The following is an 8,818-nucleotide window of genomic DNA, read 5'->3' as shown; positions in this document are numbered from 1 at the left end:
CCCTTGCACAATAAAATATGATTTATTTAAATATCTCGTGAAGATTAATTAAATGAGACTTAGTCAAATACTTTGGGTGGAAATGGAAAAAAAAAAGAAAAAGAAAAAAAAGAAGAGGATTTTGGACAAATATTAAAAATTAGAAAAATTAAACTATCCAATAGCGTGAAGGTGATGATTTAATTTTTATTTAGTTGCGGTATTCAAAGGGCTTCATGTTGGGGTGGAGGGTTGTACACAACGTTGACAATTAATAAAATAAAAGATCCTCAGGATTCAACAATTTAATTAAAAAAAAAGAAAATAATATTTAATATTGGCCCCTAAATTAATTTATTTTCTAAGACTTGGTCCATGTATTTTTGGACTATGTTTTAAACATTTCCATCATAATCTTTTTTAAAAATAAATTTTGAGTTTTATTCCGTGACCATTAACATATATATTTTTTATTTTTAAAATTGAAGGTTGAAATGATCCGATTCCACGTTTGAAAGTTGGTTAATTGATGGAAGATTAAAAAATACTCTTTGTTCATTAACTTTTTGTATTAGCTATTTAGTCTCTAAATTTTAGTTGTAATAATTTATTCTCTTATTTTTATTTTGTTCAATTTCTGTACTTTTGTTTTTATTATAATTTTGATCCTTAAATTTAACACGTAATATTAAGGAATTTTATTTTAAAATTCAAGCTAATTTTGTTAATTTTATAAAAATTTATGTAAAAATCTCACTAGGTTTCTTATAAATATAAATCGATAAACTAATTAGGAAATGGATGAGATTATAAACTAAATTTAAAAACACACACAAAACAGATTATGACATTACATAATCAAAATTGATACTTGATTTTAATGAAATTTTGTTATGACACGAATTAAATTGTTACAGTGCAGAATTAAATTTTAATGAAGGAACTAAATTGTTGAATTTAAAAAATTTGATGATTAAATGTTTAAATTTGAAAGGAGTGACTAAATTTTTGGGACAAAAATATTTTTAATTAGCCCAATACTTAGGCTGCACTTAAGTTACCTGCTTCCCCTTTTCTATGCAACAAATTTTTTTAAAAAATAATTAAAAAAAAAAAAAATAAATTGCCACTTGATAACTTTTAATTGAGACCGCAACTAACTTTTTTCTTTTTAATTCTGTATTTCAATGTAAAATATATGATATGGTCCATCCTTAGTAGTTACTCCTAGCTACACCTTTTTAAAACCATTTGTTTATTAGGTTCACCTACTTTTCTAATATAATATAATTAATTTTCACAAGAGACGTGTCAGCAAAACCCTTTAATTTTGTGTTCTACTCTCTATTTCAACGTACTAAAATTAATGTAAAGAAAACATTGTTTTTAAAATATAAATTTTAAGTCATTAAATATATATAATATACTAATATATATTTACGGTAGATATTTTTTTTTTTTTTTTCTTTTAAGATTAGAAGTACAATTAGTGGGGTGGAATTCAAAACTTCGCCTTAAAAGAAAAGGTTATTGATGAGATTCAAATCATGTTTTAGATTTGATTACACTATACTTTGTATTATCATATTAAATAGAAGAAAATTAATATAAATGTGTATCATATATTTTATGTATTTAAAATTAGATCCAATTGATTTCTTGTTTTGAATTTTTAGATAGACGTTAAATATTCTTCTTCGTTTTGTAGGATTAAATTTAGGACTTAGAATATTATTATCCAAAGTATTCCCTTTTCATGGAGGATTATCAAGAGAACTTAAATTCATTTAACATAGATTTTTTAATACTCAAGGGATGAACTTGTTGAAGGAGAAATTTTGGACCAATCTCAAATTGTCATGTCATTTATTAAATTAATGACGAAATTCTAAATTGTCAAATTTGAGACCAATTAGGATTTGACGTGTGCCCTAAATTGAAGTTGAAGACAAATTCCGATGACGTCACGTGTTTTCATCATGACCGTTGAATCAGAGAAAATTAATTTGGCTCAATTTGATATTATTATTTGGGTTAAAGTCCAACTAAGCCCAAAAATAGGTTGAATTGGACCAAAATGTCAAATCAGGCCAAAAACCAATTGAATGGGTCAAAGGGTCAGGCCCACAGACCAACCAAGTCCAAGCCCACGAAACCCACCTGAGAACTCTATAAATAAAGAAGTCCTCTTCATTTGTTGGGGGTCAACAATTCTACATTCCAGAGAGCCCAGAAAGAACTCTCCCAACGATCAGAAAACTCCAAAGACTCTTCCAAGACTTCGACTTCAAGAACATCACTGCTCTATTTCTTCAAGTCAAATACACATTCAACTGAGAGAGAATCAGAGGATCAAGTATTAGAGATCAAACCACATCGCATCAAATCAACATCAACATCGACATCAACTCAAGTTTAACTCCACGAAATGAGTTTCTCCTGAAGCTTCGTGCGAACACTAATTCTTCAATAAGATTATCAAGGCCAAAGGCCAATCATCCAAGAAGATCAACAAGCCCAAAGGCTGATCATCCAAGAAAATCATCAAGCCCAAAGGTCGATCATCCAAAAAGATCAACAAGCCCAAAGGCCAATCATCTAAGAAGATCAACATGCCCAAAGGCTGATCATCCAAGAAAATCATCAAACCCAAAGGTCGATCATCCAAAAAGATCAACAAGCCCAAAGGTCGATCATCTAAAAAGATCAACAAGCCCAAAGGTCGATCATCTAAAAAGATCAACAAGCTCAAAGGCCGATCATCCAAGAAGATCAACAAGCCCAAAGATCGATCATCTAAAAAGGTCAACAAGCCCAAAAGCCAACCATCCAAAAAAATCAACCAATTTAAATATTAAAGTTTATTTTGAACGCAATAAAGAATTATTGTATTAGAGATTGTACTTGTAATACTGAGATTGATACAAATACAAAAGTTCAAATTCATGAAATAAATTTCTCAGAAAATCTCGTGCAAACAAATTGGCACGCCTGGTGGGACATCTCTACCTCTCATCCCTCTCTCATCATCCAAGTCAACAAATGACACCAAATAAAGATCCAAAGCTACTGCTGCAAGCGACTTCTATATGGGACCTGTTGTAAAACCCGAATTTTCATTTTTCCTACTTAAGCAGGTGGAAGTTAAATTCTATGTTGAAATGAAGGAAATTTCTAAGTGTTGAATAGATTTTCCTTGCGTAGTTTTGAGTTAAGCTTTAATTGATAAAATATTGGCTAAGTATAAACCAATATAATGGATGCGTTGGATACGTTGGATGCGTTGGATGCGATGGATGCGTTGAAAGGGTGGTATGCGTCCATACGGCTGAAGGAAGAAAGTTGAAAGTGATGCATTAGAAGGTTGGGATGGCACGAGGGTCAGTGGTGCAAAGGGCATACGGACGCAAGGGTGTGCGAGGATACGGGGCCAGGCATGCGCTAGAGGATGCCATGCGGCCGTCCCATGCGTCGATGCCAAGCGTCCATGCATCGATGCCAACAACCGTCCTATACATCGAGGCCGTGCAACCATGCTATGCGTTGGAAGTTGACGATGGCATGCACGATGGAAACGTTGGACATAGGCCATGCGATGGGCTAGGACGCATGGTGGTTGGCTCTTGCGATGGTTAAGGCTTGCGATGACTGAGTAAGTGGGTTGCGATGGTGCTGTGTTGAAAACCAAGGGGAACCACTATGCGTTGATTGCATATTATGCGTTGATGACCCACTATGCGTTGATGATTACACTATGCGTTGATGGCATACTATGCGTTGAACATCCAAGGGTTTGTGGACGCATATGAAGGATGAGCTCATATGGAGGACGTCATAAAACATGTGGCTTCTTGGGAAGAAACCTTAAGCCTTAAGCAAATGAGGTGGTTACACAAGAGGACATGAAAAATTAAGCCCCATGCGTTGGCTATGTAGGAGAAGGACACCTAGAGTTGCGTTGATCAAAAGTTGCGTTAATAGTGTGAGGAAGAAACACTTGGACATGCAGCCAAGTAGGAGGTGTCGACCTTGGAGAGTTTTTGGATGCCTATAAATAGGGCCAAGGACTTCTTTTCAGATCAAAAAATTCAAAAGACATTGAGAAGAGTGGGAAAGCTGAGAAAACATTGCGTTGATAGCAAATCCATACGTTGGTCATAAAGCTTCAAGGGGGACGCAGTAGATAGTGAAGTCTGGAAAATAGCTTCAACTTAGGACGAGAAGTTCTCCTAGAATACTCATGCGCTTGAAGTGATTCACAATCCATTTGAAAGCTACGTGAGTCTAGTTTTCAGGGTAGGGCTTCCAAAGAAGAAGCTCCAAGGAATCAGGCTGGAAAATGAGGACAATATAGAGGGGTCGAGCTGTCGGGTAAGCTGGGCTAGTCTTGATATTTTGATGATTTCGACCAAACCACGAGAAGTTCTGAGCTAAGATTTTATGGTAAGCTTCCTAAGATACTTTTTGAACAGTTTTCAGAAGGAAGTATCTTAAAATAAGTTCTTAAACTATGAGTAATCTAAGCTGATAATTGAATCTGGAATTTAGGGTTCAAAAGGGAACCAAGGAACCTAAGGAACTTCGGAAAGGAAAGTTCCTAACCAATCAAGGTGAGTGGTTATTGTGTTGTTGTATTGTTGATGTAATTTCTATATATAGGTAAATATATATAGGGGATAATGTTAAATTGGCATGATCAGGATATAGGTTTTATCTTGTTACTATGCTTGTTAAGATATTGCTTGTATGTTTGTGTTGGAAACTAGAATTGTACCCGGGATATATAGTTAGCATGCTTAAAAAGGTACTTGGTGGGAAAATATAGTCAGCTTTGGCTGGCGGAAAAATATAGTTAGCTTCGGTCGACGAGAAATGATAGTCGGTGACGACCGGCGGGGAATATAGTCAAGTTACCTAAGCATAGCTAGAAAATAGTCGATGTGCACATTGGCGGGATAATAGGGTATAGGGAAAGTTTCCATAGGAAATTGTTGTTGTCTTAGTATATGTGTGAAAGTATTGGGGATGTTTTTATTATGTGATAACCAACGGTCAAGCTGGGGTTGATTGTTTTAAACAGAGGTCGAGCTGGGGTTGTCCAGCGGTTTGGCTGGAAAATAATATTGAACTTGTGGTAATGTTTTTGTTGACTATGCATTGCTTTCCAAAAGTATATTTCTGTTGACAAAGTTATATGTTTATCTAAAGGCACCACTCAATGGGCTTTATAGCTCATGTTTTTCATATTTTATGTTTTACCCCCCCTCAGGTAACGAAAAGGTGAGGAGTTCCAAGATGCTGCTAAGGTCAAGGTCTGCCACATGTCACAGTTACACTTCCGGAGGGTTTTATAGTTATTGTTGTAAACTTGTAGCTAAGTTTTGGAGTTGTATAAACGTTACATTGTTGTAATATAAAATGGGCCTACTAAATCAGTTGGTTGTTGAATTTGTTCATTAGTATCAAAGTTATTTCCGCAAGAGTTATTAGGTAGTAAGTGTCAACAAAAGGGTTGATTACTGCTGCAGTCATGCCCTTTCTCAGGTTCAGAAGGTAGTCTGGGATGAGGTGTGATAGCTTGGTATCAGAGCATAAGTTTCTGGGACAATTGAGGAATTAATTTATACCATCTTAGTATCGAAGCATAAGTTATGGGAAAGTTGAAGGGTTAATTGATACTGGTTTGGTATTAAAGTATATGTTCTTGAAAACCTGAGGGTTGAGTTTAGTAAAACCAAAGGGAAGTGTGGTAGAGTAAAGGTTTAAAGAGAAACCTAAAGAATTAGTCAAGGTGCGACTAAGAGGAATGGTAGAAGTGGCATGACCTAGCAAGCAATCGGAGCTGGAACTCACAACGCTACCTGAAGATCTACCGAGGAAGGTAAGTATGAATTTAAGTTATTCTCATTTAGTATTTGAGATAGAAATGTTTATGTTATAGATAGTTTGGTTCAACATCTAACTTAGAGATGGCCAGGTAGGTATCGTTGGACAAACTAAGAAAGTTGATATCAGAGTAGCGCAGTGGAAGCGTGGTAATAAATGAGGTTATAAGAGGTTACAATAGTGGTTGTTGTTGAACCTTAAACCGAAGTTAGTTCGAGCAAATTTCGAGGACGAAATTTTCTTAAGGGGGAAGTAAATGTGAAACCTGGATTTTCATTTTTCCTACTTAAGCAGGTGGAAGTTAAATTGTATGTTGAAGTGAAGGCAATTTCTAAGTGTTGAATAGATTTTCCTTGAGTAGTTTTGAGTTAAGCTTTAATTGATGAAATATTGGCTAAGTATAAACCTATATGATGGATGCGTTGGATGCGTGGGATGATGGATGCGTTGGATGCGATGGATGCATTGGAAGGGTGATATGCGTCCATACGGCTGAAGGAAGAAAGTTGAAAGTGATGCATTGGAAGGTTGGGATGACACGAGGGTCGGCGGTGCAAAGGGCATACGAACACAAGGGTGTGTGAGGATGTGAGGCCAGGCATGCGCTGGAGGGTGCCATGCGTCGATGCCAAGCACCTATGCGTCGATGCCTTGCGGTCGAGCGACCTATACGTCGATGCCTTGCGGCCGAGTGTCTTATGCGTCGATGCGGCCGAGCATCTTATACGTCGATTTGTTGGATTTTATGTCCTAAAACTCGTAGTTTGTAATATCATATTCTTGTTCAATAAAGCAGTTCTTGAAAATCTTTAGTAAATTTAAATTCTATATTCATGAATCCAATAAACTAAGGTTCCGAGGCTACTAAGTTTAAGTTTGAACTTTATGTAGTGACATAAATGTGGATCAAGTTCAAATATATATAGCAAAAATGGTCTATAGTATATGAATGAGGTTGGGCGACTTATTCTGGGGACACTATGGATGCGGCCTATTTTGTAGTTAGTACAAACGGTGTGATCCTAAACCGTTTATGTGGAGACATGAAAATGGGGGCATCCTATGTAAAAAGTTTACATAAGACTGAACCATGAAATAGTCACTTTTACGTTTTAAATGCCATTTAATGTATAAAACTGACTATTTCGTTAATTGATGACTTAGGTAACTTAATCTTAATCCTGAGCTAACTATGAACTCCTGTTCACTCGGAATTATCCTTAGATCTGCATAGGTGAGGGCAGCTCATTATCGCTGACCCAATAAGCCTCCCATTTCAGGGGTAAGATCAGGTGGATAGCTGGGAACATAGGGTGCAAGATGGAATTCACTCCTACCCGTTACTGGGATAGTAGATAGTTTGTTCTCTTTAGTACTAAATCTAAGTCTTGAACAAGGAGCCCCACCCTCTCATTGGCCCGAGAGGGGTTTAGTTTATAAGTTGAACTTTAAACCAATTGTTCATTAGAGGATCAGTGGAACTTAAGGAATAAGATGTAGTCTCGGGGGTAAAATGGTTTTTATGACCCAACCGAGATTACGAACAACCTATGAAGGATTAACTTACTAATCATGGTTATATCAAATGGACACAAATATATCTATAGTAAGAGGAGTGCAACTACGGGAATATAGTGGAATGACCCATTATTTAACGAATGTTGATTAGCTCCGTCTAAAGAGTTTAGCCAACTAATCTCGGATCGTTGGAGCATATGATCTGTAGGTCCATTAGGTTCCCCTACTAGCTCATATGGAATAAACTTAGAATAGTATGATAGAATAATTCGAATTGTTCGAATTAGGTGAAGAGAGAGAAACCGATAAGTATATGTGATATAGTGATCGATTTTTTAGTTTAGAAATACAGCTTTAATATTTAAATGTGATTTAAATATTAAGAATATGAATACGTTCATATTCGAAAGCTCGAAAATAATGGAAATGGTCAAAGATGTAAAAAGTCAAAGAGTTGACTTTTGACTTTGAAAAGTCAAACTTTGACCGATCTTATATTCAATTGTGATTTAAATTTCGAGAAAAGGAATGGGGATTCATGCTCGGGAGGTCAAAATTAGTTAACACGGAAAAAATCATAAAAAGTCAAAATGTTGACTTTTTGGTCAAAGTTTGACTTTGACCAAATGACTATTTTGCCCTTTGACTAAAGTTAGTGAGAAAATCCAAACTTTTTTTAGATAATTTCACTAACAAAATAGTGGGCTAGGTGTTGGCTTATAGTGGAGACATTAAGCTCACTTAGATAGTGGATTCTAGGTGTTGGGTTTTTGTAAAGTTTTTTCATACAATTTTGCATGGCCCTTTTCTATAAATATGGGTTTGTGTTTTTGGATTAAAAACTTTTGAAAATTTTGCAAAATTAGTTTTTAAAATTGGGCTGAAAAAAAAACCAAACCCAACCCAATTTCACTATACTATTTCCACATTTTTTTCTCTCTCTGGTTCTTCATCCATCGAGTCCCACAACCCGGTTCTGAGTCCAAAGGATAGTAGGTCAGCTCTAGTGGTTGTCCGGTTCATGTTCGAGTGGAGATAGATGAGTTTCGGGAGCTTCAAAGGTATTATTTCAAAATAACCCTAATTAATTCTTTTAGGGTTGAATGTTATTTTGGGCAATTAGAGTAAAATTGATTCTCATTTTCGCTGCGCATGCCGAATTTTCCATCATGTGGTATCAGAGCGTGTTATAATTTTACTCAATTGCATGTGGTGGGTATCAATTTATTAGATAAAATTAAGATTGGAAACTAAAATGGTTTTTAGGTTTTGGCAATTAAATTAATTTTTTTTTGTAGTATAAATTTGTAATTGCTCACATGTTTATGAGCATTAATGTGTGAAATAGGGTCTGTAAATTTGCAAGAGTCATTAGAGTTGTAATTAGGATGTAACTGCTCGGTTTTGGGAAAGAGGACAACTTCAAAATGAAGGA

The sequence above is a fragment of the Benincasa hispida genome, chromosome 12, assembly GCF_009727055.1.
Source record: "Benincasa hispida cultivar B227 chromosome 12, ASM972705v1, whole genome shotgun sequence".
Taxonomy (NCBI): Eukaryota; Viridiplantae; Streptophyta; class Magnoliopsida; order Cucurbitales; family Cucurbitaceae; genus Benincasa; species Benincasa hispida.
This window is presented reverse-complemented; position numbering follows the sequence as displayed.